Source organism: Micromys minutus (assembly GCF_963924665.1).
Source record: "Micromys minutus genome assembly, chromosome: 6".
NCBI lineage: Eukaryota > Metazoa > Chordata > Mammalia > Rodentia > Muridae > Micromys > Micromys minutus.
Genome location: NC_137975.1, coordinates 32,117,222 through 32,141,051, shown reverse-complemented (window position 1 = coordinate 32,141,051; position 23,830 = coordinate 32,117,222).

Sequence of the window (23,830 nt, the reverse complement as noted above, 5' to 3'; positions counted from 1 at the left end):
TTTCCCTTTTAAAAATCAAACCCAGTTGTCACCTTTCTCTCATTTGAAGGCAGCTAGAAAAATTGCTCTTTCACAATGGGAAGAGCTTATAGTCTTGCAATTATTTTTACCATATCTTAGTTTTGGCATTATATTTAGTTTCTCTTGTTATTCTTTCTAATTCTCTTATTATATTCCTGGACCTCTATGACATTTAACTTGCATGATCCAAGCTATACTTTTTTTTTTTGTTTGTTTGTTTACTGTGACTTGGTATCATTTTAAATGAATGTTGTGGTGTTTTGTTTAATATATATGTTATATATATCACTGTGTACAGTTTCAGGAAGGAATTTTGATCTATGGCACTTGCTGTTCTTGTAGTCCATGTGCATTCCATAAGTCAGTTCCTGTCAAACATATTGAGACACAGTCTTGATCATGTTTCCAAGTACCACCATGAGGGTATTTTTACTGTATGGCTCCAACTAAGTCCAGTGAGAAGAGATTCTTCCTGATTTGGAAGGACTCTGATAAATTTTCTAGTCCTAACAGGATGTGGTTGTACATGAATTTTGTAATATTCATAAGCTCAATTAATCTTGTAAATTGTTTTGTTTTGTGTTATATAACAACATGGTTTAAACTGCCCTGATACACAAACACACAAACAAAGAATATCAAATTTCTCTTCATAAAGAAATCAAAAAGTATACATATCTTCATGGAAGTAAGGGGAGGGGCAGGGGGATGTGAGTGGGGGGGAAGGGGATAATATTTGAAATGTAAATACAAAGAATATTGAATTAAAAAAAAGAAATGCTGAAGGTTGGAAAAAATAAAAGTAATTTTCCAGATAAAAGGAATAAAAAGTAAATACTCCAGTGTTTCTCAAATAAAAAAACAATCACATAAGTTCAGTGTTCAACTGGTTTCTCCAGCCTCCAATAGTGACATCTTCTTAGCATCCTTGAGCAGAACAAAAGTTAATTTGCCTTTCAACTATAAAATATGTGTAAAACTGTACCTCTTCAGTTTTCTTTCTGTAGCAATTATAGTGCATGTCAGTTATGTTTAATTTCCTTTAGTTTTATCAAGATTAAGTCCTGTCATTTAGAACACTTTTAGGTTGTATATAATTTGAAGCTGAAATGAATTGCAGAGGCATGTATTCTGGTCTGAACCCTTTGGGGCTATGGGGAGATCTTAGAGCCTTTAGAAATTAGAACCTAGTGGCAGAAACCAAGTCACAGGGAGTTTTCAGAGTGAGGGAGGTGGAACCCAATTTACTTATTTTTTTAATTAGATACTCTGTATTTACCCTTGAGATATTATCCCTTTACTCTACACCCACCCCCTTCATTTGCCTTCACAAAGGTGCACTCCCTCCTGAATCCCCTCTCCACTGCATTTCCTTGTCATTCCCCTACATTGGAAAATTATGCCCTCTCTGGAACAAAATCCTCTTCTCAAGTTGCTGCCAGACACTGCTCTCTTCAGCTACATATACAACTGCATCAATAGGTCTCTCAACATGCACACAAATGTTGGTAATATACTCTATAGGAGCTGTGGAGGGTTTGGTTGGTTGATAATGTTGTTATCTTCCCATGAGTTTACAACCTTTTTCAGGTCCTTAGGTCCTTTATTTAACAACCTCATTGAGATCCCTGAGTTCAGACTGATGGTTAGCTGCAAGTATGCTCAGCTGTATCTATTTGACCTTGCATTCCTCCCATGAGGGTTTTGTTCTCCATTCTAAGAAGGACCCAGGCATCCCAATTTTGGCCTTCCTTCTACTTGAGTTTCTTTTTTTTTTTTTCTCTCTTTTGTCTCAAAAAATTAAATGCATGTGGCACTACTTATCAGGGATTTTGTCATGTTCTCTCTCTCTCTCTCTCTCTCTCTCTCTCTCTCTCTCTCTCTCACACACACACACACACACACACACAGACACACACACACACACACACACACACACATCATACATATGCACACACACATCATACAAATACACTCATTGCCTTAGTCAGGGTTCCTATTCCTACACAAACATCATGACCAAGAGGCAAGTTAGGGAGGAAAGGGTTTATTCAGCTTATATTTCCACATGCTGTTCATCAAAAAAGGAAGTCAGGACTGGAACTCAAGCAGGTTCTGAAGCAAGAGCTGATGCAGAGGCCATGGCACGATGTTACTTACTGGCTTGTTTCCCATGGCTTGCTATGTTTTCTTTCTTATAGAACCCAGGTCTACCAGCCCAGGGATGGCACCACTCACAATGGGCTGGGCCCTCCCCGCTTGATCACTCTTGGAGAAAATGCCTTACAGCTGGATGACATGGAGGTATTTACTCAAATGAGTCTCCTTTCTCTGTGATAACTCAACCTTGTATCAAGTTGACACAAAACCAGCCAGTACACACACAAACTCATACTCACTGCTTCTTATATGTAAGATGGCAAGTAATATGATGACATTACATTATAATAGACTCAATGTTGTTAAATTCTGTGCAACCATTAGCCAGATGTATGCATACCAAGCAATAACTGAACTGCTGAATTTGTGGGCAAAAAAAAAAAATCATTTTTCTTTCACTTGGTTGTTAAGTTTATGTGTACTTGTCACAACAATGGGAAATTAATTTGCATTTGTCATCCATTGGGGAAAAATCATTTTATCTTTTTGATGATATAGAAACATTATCTTAATTATTTTTTGAAATAAGATAACTAGCTGCCCCAATATCATTTGTGAAAAGGCCATCTGTTCATTAATATTCTGCCATGAAAGTCTCGTTACAAATCATTAGATTTTCAAATATAATACTACCATCACTGCATTAGATTTTGAAATGATTTTAAAATGAGTTCAGGAGCTGGGTGAAGTCTCAGTGTTTTCAGTGTAAATGTGGAGCTGTGATTTTGAATTCTAGCTCATGTAGAGGATTTAGAAATGATGGCATATGATGTTATCACAGCACTTACATTGATAGTTGGAGAAAGGCAGATCCCAAGAGGGAAAGGACAGCAGTTTAGGTAAAATTTCAAGCACCGAATTGACCAGAGTGTAGATTTTAACAATAAAGAGAAGCTGGAGAATGTGAGTGTGACTGAGAAGGCACTGTGATATCAACAGCAGTCATTCAAGTATACTAGAGGACAGCTTCACTTGCAATCCAAATATATGTTTGTTGTAGGACTAAAATAAAATAGAAGAAGGAGCCTTGTTTCCCTCAGTGAATACTCTGGAAGCGTTTGTTTTATTTAGATGAGGAGATTTGACAAGATACAATGTAAGAATTACCACACACTGCCACATTTAACACTAAGGGATAGCTTCAGTTTCTATCTGAATGCTGTTCCTTTTGAATTTTTGCTTCATGAGATGAAGGATCAGTTTGTGTACTTCCCATTGCTGTCTGAAAGTCTGTGTTACTTGTTTTGTTTTGTTTTGTTTTTTTTCTTCATAAAATCACTACTCTTTCGTAAACCTCATTCAGAAATAAAAGTATTTCTTATAGTGTAAAATTCTTAGATATCAGTGTTTTGGTGTGTTTATACTTGAATCATTGAACAGCTAGAATAGTAAAAATCTTCAAGTTACACTTAAAATGTCATAAGTATTCACTTGTAAGATGTTTTTTCTTCATTATTCTGTATTGAGTTGCTTCTTGGGAGTGAGTGTAGCTAGGTTTTGGCTATATATATATATATATAAATGTGACATCCTTTTAAATATCTTTTCATTTGACCTACAAATGGACTTTTTATCATAAAACAATAGTAAGTAAAAAAAGAACAGGAGGAAGAGGAGGAGGAGATAAAAGAAAAAGGAAAAAAAAAGAAAGAATGAAAGAAGGAAATAAAAAAAAGAAACAGAAAAAAAGAAACAAAGAAAGAAACAGAAAAAAGAGAGAAAGAAAGAGAAAGAAAGAAAGAAAAAGAAAGAAAGAAAGAAAGAAAAGAAAGAAAGAAAGAAAGAAAGAAAGAAAGAAAGAAAGAAAAAGAAAAGAAGGAAGAATTAAGAAAGAGGAGGAAGAAGAGGAGGAGGTGAGGATGAAGCTTGGAGGAGGGTTCTATAGTCACCTCACTTCTCTGTGCTATACTGATGCTCAAGTCCTAGGTTTTATTTTATGTTTCTTAATATCCTCAGATCAATATTCCTGTAGATAATCTAACCTTTCTGCTACTATGATATGATGAAAGTTCATTTCTACATAAATAGCCTCATTCAAAACTTCACATTGAAATATGTTTAAGCAAAAGTATACTAACTAGATTGTATGAATGTGTCCATGGCATATTATATGTGAGAAAGACTTCTTTTATGACACAGTCCATTGTATATTATTTTAAATGGCATATTTAAGTGTGAAAGGATTGCAGTGGTCACTTTTGTTTCTAGTAGTTCTTCACTGGTATCATGCATATTATTATGTGACCATGAATACAAATATTTTTGAGATAGTGCAGCAAGAAGGATTTTGTACTTGTTCTTAGTTTTATACTTGAAAATATATGTGATGTCTACATGAATATGTTTGTAGATTCTTACAACTTCCTGATTTCAATTGAATTGCAAGCTCTAGTGTCAACCAGTGTGTATAATTGAAGAGCTCAGTAACTATTTGATTTTCCAAATGTCTAAACTAATTTATCATGAAAAGATATTGTATTAAAGACAGGTAAATAGTTAATGAGCAAGAAAGCATAATTTGATATAAAATCAAGCAACCATGTCAAAAAGAATGTCTAGAACATATATATTTGAAAGCCTACCAGTTAAGTGTTGTACAGTTAGCAAGAAAGGAATGTATTTATATGCACATAGAGTTATACACAGAAGTTGTTTCTGTCACATGATAAACAATGCAAACAAGCAAGCCAGAAGAGAAAGAACAAGGAAGATAGAGCATGAAACAAATGAAAAGGCCAAATCAATGTCACGTGTGAGCCAGGACTCCCCAGCTGTTGGTTCCTTTGCATCAAATTCCAGATTCACAACTGCACCTTCTAATTTAGTATAAAATGATTATGTATTTTTACTGTTGTCATACTTAAATATATGTCATATTGATGTCTAGTGTCTTCTCTGTTTACAGCAATAGTGCATTATTGTGCAAGTTTTAAGTAAGATGTTTCTTGGTTTCTAATTCAAGCTGTAATACTATAATTATTGTATATGATGAGCATGAAATCAAATAACTGATCATAATGCAGTGTTATATATTGAATTTACATTCTCCAGGTCATCAATATTTGATATTTTGGAATTTCTTAATATTTTTAACATGAAATATCAGATTTAAGGCTTTCAGAAACCCATTTTCCCATCGGTATTTTGAGATAATGTCTGAGTTGTCTCTCTTCAAAAATGCTTCCTGCTAAATCAGAAGATGAAATTCAGTTCCTAGAACCTAAGTCACGCAGCTCCCTGATGCCTGCAACCCAAGGAAAAGGGAAATGATTCTCTTTGTTGGCAAAAACCAACACCCACTCAACAGCTATGCATACACATCAATAAAATAATGTGGTATAGTATGTGTAATAAAAAATATACTATCCTTTTTCTTTTCAGAGCAACAAAATACAAGCTAGAATTTTTCTTTACGTTTTTATTCATATTAGATAAAATGTGGACTGTTGAGGAACTGAAAGCCACTTTACAGTCAGTAAGCATTTTACAAAACATTTTTCTTTTTCCAGTGTTTTCAATGCAGTCTTTCACAAGGAATATTTTCTGAACTTTTTTGGGGACCAACCTTTCCCCAGTTCACGGTTTTGGTCAGATACTGTGTGATTAACATATGGGATTTATGCATAAGAAGCAAGTGAGATTCTGCTTCTCCTCTGCTCCCTGGAGACATTTTAAACAAAACAAACCCTCAGTATTCTAAAAATGTATAAAAGCTGAGAACATTGGCTTATATCTATGTTCTAATAAACCCCACCTAAACTACTGTACATTCCCTCCATTTATTATTGAATAAAATAAGCTATTAAAGTTGTATTTAATATGCCAGAAAAATACTTTGACAACTTTTTAAAATAATTATAATACTTTGAACATGAGGTTTCCCCAACTGAGAATCATTGTTTTAAGCAATGTTCTTAAAGCATTATCTGTGACTATGAGAATGTGTTAAGAGCAATTATTTTTAGGATTGAATAATTGCCATTAAAAATTACATTTTGCTTTTATTTTAAAAAATAAAGGATTTCAGAAGTGACATTTATTGGCAATACATTAGCAAAGCCCTTTGTCATATTTCTCAGAATAAGATTTGATGTTGTTTGAAAATAATTTGTAGCAAAATTAATTTTAATATTTTTCATTCCTTTTTGCTGCCATACAACGAAACTCTAAGCGTGTAGCTAATACACAAAAAATGATCTTTGTTTTTGTCTTAGGGAATGAATTATTTTCAATGCCTGCCAGATCAGAACTTCTGATTATGTTACATTGCTGTAATCAAAATAAAACATGCATTATTCATGCTCTTTGCTAAATTACTGATTAATTTATTTATCTGTGTGTATGTATGCAGATAGAAATGGTGATTAGAAAGAAAATGCCATTGATCTTGAAGTCTTAGGCCCTTAATGTATAATGTTTTTTTTCTTCTTGGTCTTTTTTCAATTTTTACCATTTAAAATGTATATCTAAATAAATGTTTATGTCCATTTCTTTGTCGATGTTTATGCTTATATCTATCTCTATACAGAGGGAAAGATATAGAAAGATATAGAGATGATATAGATATAGATAAATAATAGATAGATAGATAGATAGATAGATAGATAGATAGATAGATAGATAGATAGATGATAGATAGAAAGATATAGACAGAGAAGGACTGGGAGGGGAGAGGAAGGGCAACAAGAAGGGGTGGGAGAAAGTTAGTTTAAAAATGTCTACTTCCAGAACTCTGCTTGGCATGTGCTCTGATGATCAGATAGAAGCAACCTGACCAATTCCCAGATAGAGAATCTGAGCCACACTGTAAGACCAATGCACTAGGCTATAACATCTCCTTTACTTTGGACATTACTGGCTTGGAGAAGACTTCATAGGACTTATCATCAATGCTGTCTTGCAGTGTGTATTTAATGGTGTGGTACTGCTGATACCGCCATTACACAGATAATACCAGCCCCAATATCTTGTAGGTCCCTGCTGATTCTTGACACCTGCTTACTGTATTCAGACATATTATTTGGGCAAACAGAACACAAGAATTTAATGTGGTCATCACTGTGGTGCTTGATACCCTCCTCAGGATTGGCTTTGTAATAACGATAGACATCCACTTTTCAGGAGAGAGCATAGTCGAGCAGCAAATTGTGAGTCAGGTGAATTCGGTGACAGTCCTTTGCCCTTGTCTATAAAACTAGCTTCCAACACCCTTATAGTAGTATTAATTCACTTTTCTCTTGGTGCCCTAAGTCTGCTCCAGGGACCAGAGCACAGGGCAGTGGTGCTTGGAGAACTCTTCCCAGAGCCCCCTTGTCCATGTTGCCCCGGGTATTAGTTTTGAACCATGTAGGGTCTAAGTAGAAAGAAAACATCCAGAAGATAAAATCATGAATTGCCAAAGTGCCTGCTTAGGAGATCTGTTAAGATGCCCTTATTATGAAGATATGACCCCATTTCAGGCTTCAGTAATATCAGCCACTTTTAGATTACCTCTGTTTATACATTCCCACTTGTTTTGGGCAAGCAGAAAAAACAAAAAAAAAAACAAAAAAAAAAAAAAAAAAAAAAAAAACTTGCATTTGTTCTGTCTTCCCCCAATTCTGTAGGTGGAGGTTATTAGCCTACCTTCCTTTTTGAAATATTCTCATTTTGTGAGACTCTGTAATAAAACTACAAATTTCTATTTTTTTAAAAAAAATGTGTATTTCCTTTGTCCTATTTTGCTTTCTTAATGTCATTCCAAAGGAATTTAAAAACAAAACAAAAAGCCTGTCTTTTTTTAAGAAAAAATTAGGGATCACTACTGACAATGGCATGCTTCAATGACAAGAATTCAGTTTCACACTGCTGTACATAAAATTAACTTTTGAAACTGTTCGGCATTGCAACTTGACATGCTCTAGTTTTACTTCACAGAAACAACATATATGTGCAGTTAAGAACCAATGACAAAATACGGAGGTCTTATTCACTTGTATTTATTCATGTCATAAGGTAATTTTTCTTCTCTTTGACTGATACACAATTAATGTGCATAATATGTAATAGGATTATCTGCTATATATATATATATATATATATATATATATATATATATTTCCTAGATAATATTTAAATAGAACAAAGCAGAAATATTTCTTTCTTTAGATTTATTTATTTGTTTTATGTGAGTACACAGTAGCTGTTATCAGACACAACAGAAGAGGGCACTGGATCTCATTACAGATGCTTGTGCACCACCATGTAGTTGCTAGGAATTGAACTCCGGAGCTTTGGAAGAGCAGTCAGTGCTCTTAACTGATGATTCATTTCTTGAGAACAACAGAAATATTTTTTAATGACTTCTGAAAAAATATTCCAAATGATGTCTTCTGTGTACTTTTAAACTATGCAGGATATTTAATGTTAGTTATATTTACTCTATAATTACAAAAGAATACTTGAACTTCTTTACTCTTTGTCCATGTAATTTATCATTTTGCTATCAGTACAGAAGAACTCACCTTTTCAGATACAACCCATACAGCTTAAGAACCAGTGGGAGAGAAAATATTTTGTATCATTTTATATAATTATTTTAATGTTTACAATGCTGATCATATTCACATAAAATCTAGATTGGTTTTTGACATTGAAGATATTATGGCAGCTATAGGTGGGAGCTAAGTGTTCTTTAGTCCTAAGTCAATTAACTGAAATTTCTAAATCTGATTAAGTGTGGCTTCCCTCATATGTGAATATAGAATGCAGAGTGTTGAGATGGGGAATGAATGGTGGGTGGCTAACACTTTTAGACATTGGGTGTAGTGGCGAGCACCCTCTCAGAAGCAAAGTAGAGGGAGCTTTGAGTGAAGAACTCTTTAAGGAAGGACTGGGAAGGAGGGGACAACATTTAAAATTTAAATAAATGAAGCAATAACAAAAACTATATAGGGCAATAATGTATGCCTATGCTTTTTCTTCAAGAAGTATATGAATTTATATTGTATATTATGTTAATAATATGTATACATAATATCTGTATCATACAGTAATTTACATTTCTATGTATTGATATATTTTATATATAATATGAATATTCATACAGATTATATGTTAATGTCTAAATAAACATTTTAAAAAATTGAAAAAAATGAAAATTTTGAAAAGTCTTGAACAGTTAATAAACACAGATTTTAAAATTTTCTCCATTATGTGATGTGTTTTTTTCCTTAGGATGATTGGTTTCACTGAATGGAATCTGCTTCGTGTTCATTTACTTACTTGAAAATGCCATTGTTTCTTGTTTTCTTAATGGGTGAGAAAATTTAAATGACCTTACATGTCTCGCAACTGCTTAGTCCATAGTTTGTTTTCCATTTGCAATATGGTGAAACGAAATAAAAAATATTTAAGTTGAATTTGCTATTGGCTAGGTCTGTTCACAATTTTTTGAATGTCTTGTTTGTTATTTATTTTTTTCATAAGAATACTGGCTCTCTAAATCATTAGTTCAATTAACTATTTACAATGTACTATATACAACTTTTTATAACATACTGGATATTGAACTACTGTCTGGTTATATTTGAAAGCTGTCTCTTCACCATAATGATTGTTTCCTTTGCTGTCCAAAAGCTTTGGTATTGGGCAATAATGTCTATTAATTCTTGACATTATTTACTAAGTTATTTGATACTTTTTCAAAAATCCTCATATATTAGAAGATGCTTTAGTATGTAAGATAATCTTTTTTTTTGTTTGCCAAGCAAAAAAAAATTAGGATTTAGATAACCTGACCCCAGGAATAAGCTGTCATGGCATCATGCCTGAAATTTCATGATCCAGAGAAAGACTGAGCATCTCCCACACAAACCAGTTATGGAACTCTATCTATATGTATTTTCTTCCAGCAACATGTCTGCTCTCTTTATATCTGAACACCTTTTTGCCTCCAGACCACTGGTTGTTCTGGCATTTGTGCTAATACTAAGCCTGTTTGTACAAAGGACTAATGTCAAAGATTTATGTTAGTAAATTATCTTTGTGGTGTAACGTGGTGATTTGAATATGTTTGACCTAGGGAGTGGAACTATTATGAGTTGTGGCTTTATTGGGATAGGCTTTGCTATAGCATGTTAATTCTGGCTCTCTAAATTAAGATTGTGTTCATCTGCCAGGGAAAGCCTTTCTTAACAAGTCCTGAAACAGGATTTAAGAGCTCTGAGGACACTGGGCTTGGCCTGATTATGTAACTCTGCTTATATTTGTTTTCTTTAGGGTCAGATGACTTAAATTCTTAGTGAAGCTTTGGCTTTTCCTATTTTGTGATGGAGTAGCAACAATATGGAATCAATGGACCATTTTCTGCCTATAATAAATAGGCCTGGAATGAACATTATGGTGCATGTATCTTTGTTGTTTGTTGGAGTGTCTCTGGGGTAAATGCTGGAATAACTGGGTCTTTAGGTGGTACTATGTCCATTTTTCTGAGGAACCGCCAGACTGATTTCCAGAGTGTCAGTTTACAACCACACCAACAGTGGAGAAGTGTTCCTCTTTCTCCACATCCTCGCCAGCATCTGTTGTCATCTGAGTTTTGGATCTTGGCCAATCTGACTGGTGTGAGGTAGAATCTCAGTGTAGTTTTTATTTGCATTTCCCTGATGGCTAAGGATGTTGAGCACTTCCTTAAATGTTTCTCAGCCATTCGATATTCCTCGATTGAGAACTTTTTGTTTAAGTCTGTACCCCAATTTTAATAAGGTTGTTTGATTCTCTGGTGTCTAGCTTATTGAGTTCTTTGTATACTTTGGATATTAATCCTCTATCTGATGTGGGGTTCTTTCCAGCTTCTGGCTGTTATAAATAGGGGTGCTATGATCATTTTGATGCATGCAACCTTATTGTATGTCAGAGTTGTTACAATTCTTAAATAATAGTGTTAGATTGTTGTCTTATTTCATTTACTATTATTGATAAAATTTAGGAGCAAAGTAGATCCTAAAGGAAGTTTATTTCTCCTTATAGTCTAGAGCTTGTTTGTTAAAGTTTGCTAATTAAGATAAAAATATATTCAAAACTACTGATTTTGAAACAATTTAATCAAATGTATAATGCTATTAGCATAGTATAAAATAATTTGCAATATTTCTAAATATAAATTGAGTTCTATATCATTAATAGGATAATCAAAATCTCAAATATAAGAAAAGCTAAATTTAACAATGAACTTTGGGTGCTGGACAGATGACTTAATGGTTAATAGCTCGTCGTGATATTGTGTAGAATCATCACTCACATTAAAACTAACAGCCCTCTGTAACTCTTGTTACAGAAGACTAAATGCCTATTTTTGTCATTTTCATATACATGAAGACACATGCAGATACAACACCACACATATAAAATAGGAAACAGGAAAAAAATGATTAAAGAATGAATATTCTTTATTCTGAATATTTTTTCTTTCTATTTATTTTTTTTTTTATTTCTCAGAGTGTCATTGCAAAGATGTCAACGTTATGAGATCAGTAAGAATTTTTCCTTACTGTCAGAAGAAATTTTTATCAATGTTGGAATAGTTGATATGTAATCAAAGGCCCATCATTCTTTTTCTATGTTAATTTTCACAAATTAGAGACTCTAATCCACTAAATAAACAAAACAGGTATAGTAAAACTTTATTAACTCAGTCAAGCTAATATAATATATAAAAGTAATCTGATATATTATAATAAATACAGAATTATATTTAGTGACTATTTTATATGTCACCATATTTTTAGTAGATAATTAGAGCAGTGTTTTCTGAACAGGTGTACATACTTCAGAATGCCATCTATTATAACTGTTCATTATTGCATTGGATTTATTAATTTTAGAAGACCTAGGCTAAGGTTGTGCAGTAGGATGCCATATACCAAAAAATAAATAAAAAATTGATACACAATGAATAATGATCTCTAAGCATGTTTTTAAATAAGATGATATGAAACTATAACTAAATTTCAGTAGCACATTTATTATGTACTTAGTTTTTATTTTTAGGTATGAAATATTTTTCAGAAAGTGTTCATTATTTCTAAAGGAAGATAAGGTGAGCCCAAAAGCAGAAACCTGTGAACCCAGCTCTTGGCAGGTGGAAGTAAGAGAAGCAACAGTTCAGGTGTTTAGGGGCAGTCTTTGCTACAATGCTTATTTAATACAATCTAGGAAGCAACTTTTACCTATAATACTGATCAAATTTGTCTCAAGTCATCTTCATTGTATTGGAAAGGTATCTTTCATTTGAGAGCTGAGACTATACGATAGTTGGGCTCACTTTGCAGGGTTTTATTATTGTTATTATTATTATTATTAAATTAAGAAGGAAGTCATTAATCTTCATATTTTTTGCTTAGAGTACAAAATCAGAGACACATTTCATTATTGGGTTTTTGTCCCTTGATCTTTCAAGCTTTACCATCAGTCATGCTGAGAGCAATTACCATGAAGATATAAAACATCTCTTGTTGCTTAACAGAGCATAAAGGCCTTAAGAACACACTTAGGGAAATATGTACTCATTTGCTGCACACTCAAAAACCATTTATGTTATTTGCATTCAGGACTCAAACAGGGCTGACAGCAGAGAAATACAGTTAACCTTTCCTGTAAATCAAATGTGTAAATAGTCTATAAACAACTTGACTGGATCAATTCTTGAACATTTAAAGAAGGTATTCCAAAATAATCTTTCATCTTCTCTATGTAGTTTGAAGTTTCAAAATGAATTTAATTTGTATTTTTTCACAAAAATTTTTACAGGAAGAAAAGAAGAGTATACCATGGATCTGATTAACAATGAAGTGTTCTAATATATATATATATATATATATATATATATATATATATATATATATATACACATATATATATGTATATATATGTATATATATATATATTCACACACACATAAATATATGTATATATGTATATATATATACATAATGTACTTTTGATATTTTAGTATAAGTCTATCTTTGCATTTTAAGAGAATTTTTGAACCTGTAATTTAATTAGAATACTTTTGCTTTACCTGTCCTTCCTCAAAACTATCTAATGTATGCTTCCCTGATTTCATTCGAATTCATGGTTTCCTTTTTCCTTCATCAATTATTATTGTATGCATATATGCGTTTATATATACTTATTTATCTGTAACTATATGTTTTTGATTCTGTACACTGCTGTTTGTACGTTTTCAGGGATGGTTGTTTGGCACAAGACAACCACTTATGTGTTCTTTTCGTGGAGGGTCATCTTTCCTCTTCCCAGAAGCATGTCTTTAATGAGAGTTATTTAAATTACTGTACGTTCAAATATCTTTGTGAGTATATATTCCCAACATATTTGCTAACCACCTTCCCTGAAAGCTTTTAGATATTAGAGCAAATACAAAGACAATTAATTCCCTTATAAAATACATGCATATGAAAAGATACATTTTCATACATATTGCTTCTTTTTTCATGTTTAGTGTGAGACATAGAAAGATTACATTTTTTTTTGTTTTTTCTCCATTTTCAGTCTTAACTGCTGAGTATACTGCTTAGTAATTGATTTAATATATTACAAAATAAGATTAGGCCGAACATATTAATGGATAACTTGAGATCAAGAGGATTATTTCCTACACATTCCATACCCAATCGCTGAATAACTCTTGTTCCTATTCAACAGAATATTTTCGTTAAATTAAATGGATAAAAGGAGGAATGGTAAATTTAATGGAGTTGATAAAAGTTTGTGTATGTGTGGTTGCGCGCTTGTTTGGGTGTGTAACACTAATTAAAGAAAAAAAATAAGAAGTCATCAATTTGAGAACAAGATATTTGAGGAGTTGTATGGAACAGAATTATAGAAATTATATAGGACCAGGGCACATGTATAAATTTTTTTAAAATAAAATCAAGAGGATTATATTTTTATGTTTATTTGTATGAGTCCTTCTCTCTCTCTCTCTCTCTCTCTCTCTCTCTCTCTCTCTCTCTCTCTCTCTCTCTCTCTCTCTCTCTCTCTGTGTGTGTGTGTGTGTGTAAAACATTTACCAAGAATTTTCCTTTGACTTACAGTAGCTTTCTAGTTTCATGGGGTACCATTTATCAAGTGTTGTTGATAAAGCCCATTCTGTCAAGAAATAGTCTCCTTTACCAATGTGTTCAAGGGTGTTTCCTGACTGTCTTTCCTAGGAGATTTAGGTTATCTGGATTTATTTTGAGGTCCTTGGTCCTTGGTGAATTTTGTGGAGGATGATAAATATGGATCTATTTCCACTCTTCTACATATAGATCAGATTAGACTGGCACCATTTAGAGGCAATGTTTTCTTTTCTCCATTGTATGGTTTTTGGCTTCTTTGTAAAAAATCAAGTGCCCATAGGTCTATGGACTTGGGCCTTCGATTCCATTGATCATCCTGTCTCTTTCTCTACCAATACATTTTTTATGATTATTACTTTGTAGTACAGCTTGTTGTTAGGAATGGTGATTCCTCCAGACTCCTTTTTATTGCTCAGGATTGTTTTGACTATTCTTGGTTTTATTGTTTATCCATATGAAGTTGAAAATTGTTATTTCAATATCTGTAAGGAATTCTGTTATTTTTTTTTTTCTGTTCATAAAATGGTCATTATCACTATGTTAATTCTACCTACCCATGTGCATGGGAGATATTTTTCATCCTTGGATATCTTCAGTTTCTTTATTCAGGGAGTAAAAGTTCTCATTAAGAAAGATCTTTTGCTTACTTGGTGAGAATTACACCAAGATATTTTATATTACCTTTGGCTAATTTAAGTGTTTTTTTTTTCCTCTAATTTCTTTCTCAGAAGGTTTTTATATGTATAAAGAAAGGCTCCTGATTTGTTTAGTTAGTTTTGTATCCAATCAGTTTGATGAAGTAGTTAAAGGCTTTTGGAGTTCTCAGGTAGAAGTTTGGGAGTAGCATAAATATATATTGTCATATATATTAGGGATAGTGACTGTTTGACTTCTTCCTTTTCAATTCATACCTACCTGATCTCCTCTAGTTGTCTTTTTACTCTGGCCCAAATTTCAAGTGCTATTTAAATAGATTGGGAGAAATTAGACAGCCTCTTCTCACACCTGATTTTAGCAGAATTGGTTTACTTTTCACTCCATTTTATTTGATGTTCGCTATTGGTAATTAGTCAGTACTTGATTTTTTTAAAGGTTTGATAGAAAATCATCGGTAATTCAAGAGATAAGAATATAACCTTGTGGTAATTCTTGTTTTATTTCCTTATGGACTCCATTTTACATACGTGCAGTTCAAATAGTTTATCTGATCTTAACTTTAGTAAGTCTCTGCTAGAGCCAACTATTGGATTAAGAACTGGGTCCTCAGTGAGTTAGAGAAAGGAGGAAGGAGCTGAAGGGGTTTGCAACCCCATAGAAAGAACAACAATATCAAGCATCCAACACCCCAGAGATCCCAGGGAATAAATCACCAACCAAAGAGTACACATGGAGAGACCAATGGCTCCTGCCTCATATGTAGCAGAGGATGGCATTAATGGGCAGCAGTGGGAGGAGAGGCCCTTGGTCTTGTGAAGGTTGCCCTAGTGTAGGAGAATACCATTCTCATAGGGACAGGTGGCTGGAGAACAGGATAGGGGGATTTCAGAGGAGAAGCCACAAAAGGGGATAACACTTAAAAAGTAGGTAAATATCCAATTTTTAAAAAAGAAATAAAAAAAGAAAATTACCTATTTCTTTAGACTTTCCATATTTGTGGAGATTAGGAATTTGAAGTAAGATATAATCAGAGTCAGTTGTCTGGTCTCCCTTCTCGTTATTCATTGAGTTTATTTCGGTACTGCCTCTCTGTATCTTGATTAGTTTGGCAAACAGCTTGCCTATATCTTTTATTTCATAAAAATCAAAACAAAACAAACAAAAAAATCCAGCTATTGGTTTTGGTGATACTGTAAGGTTTATTCTTGGTTTCTAACTGATTGATTTTAACACTGATTTTGATTATATCCTGCCTTCTACACCTCTTTTGGTGTGTTTGCTTCTTATTTATTTATTTATTCATTTATTTATTTATGCATTTATTTATGATTTCAAGAGGTCAGGTGCATTTTAAATTAATTGTTTCTGTATTTTTAAATTATTTTTAATTTCATTATGAATATACTTAGTGCTATGAACTTTTCTCTTAACACTGCTTTCATTGTGTCCCAAAATTTTGGGTTTATTTTGCATTTTCGCATAATTTTAGAAAGTCTTTAATTATTTCTTTATTTTTTTTTTTCTGATTTATAAACCATTGCAGAGAGTGTTGTTTACTTTCCATGAGTGTTTAGACGTCCTGGTGTTTCTGATGCTGTTTAAGTCCCGCTTATTTCCATGGGGGTAGGGTATAAGTTATTATTTCAATTTTCTTGCATATGTGACTGACGATGTAGTCAAGTTCAGAAAGGAATCCATGAGGTTCTAGGAAGGTATTTTCCTTTGTGTTTGGGTGAAATATTATATATATTTCTGTTAGGTCTATTGGACACATAATATGTTTGATTATTTCTCTATTTAATTTTTGTCTGGATAATCTATCAATTTGTGAGAGTCTGGTGTTGAAGTCTCCATTATTAATGTGTGGGTATTGATTTGTGATTTAAATTTTTGCAATGCTTCACAAATGTGTATTTTCTTGTGTTTGGAGAATGTGTATTAAAAATGGACATGTTATGTTGATAGATTTTTCTCTGATGCATAGTATGAAGTGTCCCTCCCTTGCTCTTTTTATTAATTTTAGTTAAATTATATTATTAGATCTTAAAATGGCTACTCCTGCTTGCTTCTTGTGTCAATTTGCTAGAAAATATTTTAATACCTTTACTCTGAGATAATATACATCTTTCTCTCTGAAGTGTGCTTTTGGTATGCAAATGAATGATTAATCTTGTTTTCACATCTGTTCTCTTTGTGTCATTTTATTGAGAAATTGAGCCTATTGATGTTGATAGATATTAATGACCAATTATTATTATCATTTTTATCTTGATATTGATGGTGGTGAGGGTGGTTTTTGTGAGTCTGTGTGTCTATCTATCTGTTCTTTCCTTATTTTTTTTTTCTGGTGGAATTTCTCATTTCCTATATTTTTTATTGTTTGTTAGTTTTAGGGTTTTTTTGTTTTTGTTTGTTTTTTTTTTTTCTTTTTTAGATGTAGTTATCTGCCTTATGTTTGAGTTTTCCTTCCAGTGTGTTCTGTAGGGCTTGTTTAGTGAATGATATGGTTTGAATTTGAATTTTTCTTGAAATACCTTATTCACTCCATCTATTGTGGTTGAGAAATTTGATGAGTATAGTAGTCTAGCTTGATACTTATGCTTTTTTTTAGATGTTACAAAATATCTGTCTATCAAGGCCCTTCTAGCTTTTAGCCTCTTTTTTGAATAGTCAGATACAACTTTGAGAGCCCTATCTTTGTTTACTTGGATCTTTTTCCTGCTGGCTTTAATATTCTTTCTCTGTTTTCAGGCCTGGTGAGAAGGTGTTCCGACTAGCCAGGGTGCAAAGAGATCTCTGCAGATCTCTTCACTAACTTGAATTACAGGGGGAAAACCCAATACAAGGAGGGGAACTACATCCTAATAAAAAGAAAAAACTCCAAAGCAAGAAAATCAAAAGAAGAAAGACATACAGGCACAATTCAACCTCCAAAAGCGAAAATAGCAGGAAACAGCAACCACTATTCCTTGATATCTGTTAAAATAAATGGACTCAATTCTTCAATAAAAAAGATATAGGCTATCAGACTGGATACATTAACAAAACAGTGCATTTTGCTGCATACAAGAAACTCGGCTCAGAGAGAAAGACAGACACTATCTTAGAGTAAAAGGTTGGGAAAAAAATTTCAAGCAATTGGCCCCAAAGAGCAAGCTGGAGTAGCCATTCTAATATCAAATAAAGTATATTTTCAACCAAAAGATATCAAAAAAGATAAGGAAGGACACTTTTAACTCATTATAGGGGAAATATGTCAGGAGGAACTCTCAATCCTTAATATATATGCTCCAAATACAAAAGGACCAAAATTCATAAAAGAAAGCCTACTAAAGCTCAAAAAATACATTGTGCCCCATACAATAATAGTGGGGGACCTCATACCCAACTCTCAATAATGGACAGATCATGGAAACAAAAATTGAACAAGTACACTGTAAAACTAGCAGAGGTTGTGAACCAACTGGAATTAATAAATATCAACAGAACATATCATCCTAAAACAACTATATATATATATATATATATATATATATATATATATATATATATATATATATATGTGTGTATGTGTATGTGTATGTGTATGTGTATGTGGATGTGGATGTGGATGTGGATGTGGATGTGTATGTATATGTATATGTATATGTATATGTATATACATTCTTCTCAGCACCTTCTTGAAAACTGACCACATAATTGGTCACAAAACAAGCCTCAATAGATATAAGAAGATTGAAATACTCCCATGCATCCTTTCAGATCACCATGGTCTAAGGCTGGTCTTTAATAACAACAAAGACAAGAAAAAGCCTATATATACATAAAAACTAAACAATGCTCTATTAAATGATAGCAGGGCCAAAGAAGAAATAAAGAAAGAAATTAAAGATTTTTTAGAATTTAATAAAGACAAAAACACAACATAACCAAACCTATGGGATGCAATGAAAGCAGTACTGAGAGGAAAACTCATAGTGCTAAGTGCTTCCAAAAAGAAACTGGAGAAAGCATACACCAACAACTTGACAGAACAGCTAAAATCTCTAGAACAAAAGCAAGCATCTACACCCAAGAGGAATAGACAGCAGGAAATAATCAAAATTAGGGAAGAAATAGACCAAATAGAAACAAAACGAACCATTCAAAGAATCAACATAACTAAAAGCTGGTACTTTGAGAAAATTAACAAGATTGATAAACCCTTAGCCAGACTAACTATAGAGCAAAAAGAGAGTATCCAAATTAAAAAGATCAGAAAAGAAAGTGGAGAAATAACAACTGAAACTGAGGAAATTCAAGAAATCATCAGATCCTACTATAAAAGCCTATACTCAACAAAGCTGGAATATCTGGAGGAAATGAATGAATTCCTATTCAGATACAAGATACTAAGTTTTAAAAAAAGGACAAGGTAAACTATCAAAATAATCCTATAACACCTAAAGAAATTGAAGCACTCATCAAAATACTCCCAACCAAATAAATGCCTAGGTCCAAACGGGTTCAGTGCAGAATTTTATCAGACCTTTATTGATGACCTAATACCAATACTCTCAAACTATTCGACAAAATAGAATCGGATGGAACATTACATAACTGATGTTTTGAGGCCACAATAACACTCTTTCCTAAAGCACACAAAGATCCTACAAGAAACGAGAACTTCAGACCAATATCACTTATGAACATTGATGCAAAAATACTCAACAAAATCTGTGCAAACCGAATCCAAGAACACATCAAAACAATCATTCACCATGATCTAGTAGGTTTCAACCCTGGGATGCAGCGAGAGTTTAATATACAAAAATTCTTAGCCATCAGGGAAATGCAAATCAAAACAACCCTGAGATTCCACCTCACACCAGTCAGATTGGCCAAGACCCAAAACTCAGATGACAACAGATGCTGGTGATGTTGCGAAGAAACAGGAACACTTCTCCACTGTTGGTGGGGTTGCAAACCGATACAACCACTCTGGAAATCAGTCTGGCAATACCTCAGAAAATTGGACATAATACTACCTGAAGACCCAGCTGTTCCACTTCTAGGCATATACCCCAGAGACACCTTAGTACACAACAAAGACGTATGCACCACAATGTTCATAGCAGCTCTATTTATAATAGCCAGAAGCTGGAAAGAATCCAGATGTCCTTCAGAAGATAAATGGATACAAAAACTGTGGTACATTTACACAATGGAATACTACTCAGCCACCAGAAACAATGACTTGACCAAATTCTTAAGAAAATGGCTGCATCTACAGAATATTGTACTGAGTAAGATAACCCAATCACAAAAGAACAGACATTATATGCAGTCACTGATAGTGGGATGCTACCCCAGAGGCTCACACTCCCCCAGAAACAACTCACAGACTGTATGAAGTCCAAGATATAAAGAAAACAAAACAAAACAAAACAAAAAAATCTTTAAACAACAAGAAAACTTTGACTATTTCCATGTTACATTTTGTTTTACATGTACTTTATGCTCATTGTAACTATTGAGTTTTCAATGCATACTATCAAACCATTAAAAAAAAAATCAAGTACTTACTAAAAAATATATTCATATAGTTTTATGTAAAAATTATTTTAAAATCTGAAAAAAGTACTGACAAAATGTATTGTATAATTTTATGCAAAAATGCTTAAAATCTGTGCATTTATCTTTGTTTTGTAAAATAAAGTTGTTTAAAAAAAAAGAAATCCGTCCATGTAATCCACCATATAAACAAATTTAAAAAAAAAAAAAAAAAAAAAAAAAAAACACATAGCCATCTCACTAGATGCTGAGAAAGCATTTGACAAAATTCAACACCTCTTCATGTTATAAGTATTGGAAAGAACAGGAATCCAAGGCCCAAAACTAAACATTATAAAAACAATATACAGGAAACCAACAGCCAGAATACAACTTAAAAATGGAAAATTGAAGCAATCCCACTAAAATCAGGGACTCGACTAGGCTGCCCACTCACCCCCTACCTTTTCAAAATAGTACTAGAAATCCTGGCCATAGCAATTAGACAGCAAAAGAAAATCAAAGGGATACTAATTGGAAAGGAATAAGTAAAAACATCAGTATTTGCAGATGACATGATAGTGTACTTAAGTGACCCAACAAATTCCACCAGAGAACTCCTACAGCTGATAAACAACATAAGCAAAGTTGCTGGATATAAAATTAACTCAAACAAACAGTAGCTTTCCTATACTCAAAGTACAAACATGTGGAGAAAGAAATTAGGGAAAAGATACCCTTCACAATAGTCACAAAAAATATAAAATACTTTGTTGTGACACTAACTAAGCAAGTGAAGAACCTATATGACAAGAACTTCAAACCTCTAAAGAAGGAAATCGAGGAAGATCTCAGAAAATGGAAAGATCTCCCATGCTCATGGATTGGAAGGATCAACATTTTAAAAATGGCCATCCTACCAAAAGCAATCTACAGATTCAATGCAATCCCCAACAAAATACCAAACCAAATCTTCATTGACTTTCAAAGCTCAATGTGTAATTTCATCTGTGATAACAAAAGACCTAGAATAGCAAAATCCATCCTAAGCAACTAGAAAACATCTACGGGAATCACTATCCCTGACCTCAAGCTATATTACAAGGCAATTGTGCTGAAAACTGCATGGTACTGGTACATAAATAGGCATGTGGATCAATGGAATAGAATAGAAGATCCAGAAATGAGCCCTCACATATATGGTCACCTGATTTTTTACAAAGGAGCTATAAATATTCAATGGCAAAAGGAGAGCCTATTCACCAAATGGTGTTTTTCCAACTGGCACTCAGCATGCAGAAGAATGAAAATAGACCCCTTCTTATCTCCTTTCACAAAGCTCAAGTACAAGTGAATCAAAGATATTCACATTAAAACAGGTACATTGAAATTATTAGATGAGAAAATAGGGAAAACATTAGAAAGCATAGTCATAGAAGAAAATTTCCTGAACAGAACACCAATGGCACATGCTCTAATCCAAGATTGAGAAATGGGACTTAATGAGATTGCAAAGTTTCTATAAGGCTAAAGACACTGTCAAGAAAACAAAATAGCTGCGAACAGAGTAGGAGAAGATCTTTACCAACCCCACATGAGATAGAGGCTTAATATCCAAATATACAATGAACTCAAGAAGCTAGACACCAGAGAATCAAACAACCCTATTAAAAAAATTTGGTATAGAGCTAAAAAAAAAGTTCTCAATTGAGGAATATCGAATGGCTGAGAAACATCTAAGGAAGTGCTAGACATCCTTAGCTATCAGGGAAATGCAAAACAGAACAACCCTGAGATTCCACCTCACACCTATCAGATTGGCCAAGATTAAAAATTCAGATGACAGCAGATGCTGGTGAGGATATGGAGAAAGAGGAACACTTCTCCACTCTTGTTGGGGTTGTAAACTGATACAACCACTCTGAAAGTCTGCCTGGAGATTCCTCAGAAAATTGGACATAATACTACCTGAAGACCCAGTTATTCCACATCTGGGCATTTACCCCAGAGATGCTCCAACATACAACAAAGATACATGCACCACAATGTTCATAGCAGCTCTATATATAATAGCCAGAATCTAAAAAGAACCCAGATGTCCTTCAGTAGATGAATGGATACAAATTTGTGGTACATTTACACAATGGACTACTACCCAGCAATCAGAAAAAAAAAATGACCTTATGAAATTCTTAAAAAAATAGATGCATCTAGCGAATATCATTCTGAGTGAGATAACCGAGTCACAAAATAACAGACATAATATGTTGTCACTGATAATTGCATACTAACTCCAGAAAGCTCTAAACACCCCAGAAACAACTCACAGACTGTGTGAAGTTCAAGGAAAAAAAAAAAGAAAGAAAAGAAAAAAAAAACATATGTTTACTCCTTACACACCAAGACTAATTCCAGGTTATATCCTGTTTTACATGTACTTTATGCTCATTATAACTAGCAAGATCGTAATGGACATTATCGAACCTTATTTTTAAAAAAGCCAAGCAATGACAAACATGTATTCTTATACTTTTCTGCAAAAAATTCTTAAAATCTGTATATTAATCTTGGTTTTTTTTTAAGATTAAAATTCTCCAATTAAAAAAATTATTGAATATTCTCTTTATTTACATTTCAAGTCTTATATCTTTTCCCCTCACCACCCTTTCTTCTTCTTCCCATCACCTTTCTTCCATAAAGGTGCTCTGTCTCCTAATTACCCTCTCCACCTCAGGGCCTTGGCTGATTCATGGTGTTGTTCTTCCTATGAGGTTGCAAACACTTTCAGCTACTTCACACCCTTCTCTAGCTCTTTTATTTGGATCCCAGTGTTCAGTCTGATGGTTAGCTGCAAACTTCTTTATCTGTATTCATATGACTCTAGTGGACCCTCTGAGGAGACATCCATATCAGGTTCCTGCCAGTAAATACTTGTTGGTATCAGCAATAGTGCTTGGGTTTGGTGGCTGCATATGGGGTGGTTCTTCAGGTGTGGCAGTCCCTACAGAGAAAAGATCTACAGATTTTTTTCTTCAATCTCTGCTCCTTTATTTGGGCTATATTTCTTTCTATAAGTGTTTTGTTCTCCCTTCTAAGAAGGACTGAGGTATCCACATTCTGGCTTTCCTTTTTTCTGAGCTTCATAAATTTCTGTGGATGGTTTCTTGGGTATTCCAAATTTTTGGGGCTAGTTTCACTTATAAGTGAGAGTACACTATGAGTGTTTTTATGTGACTCAGGATGATAGCTCCAAGTTCCATCTATTTGCTAGAAATTTCGTGAACTCATTGCTTTTAATAGCTGAGTAGTACTCCATTGTGTATATGTACCACAGTTTC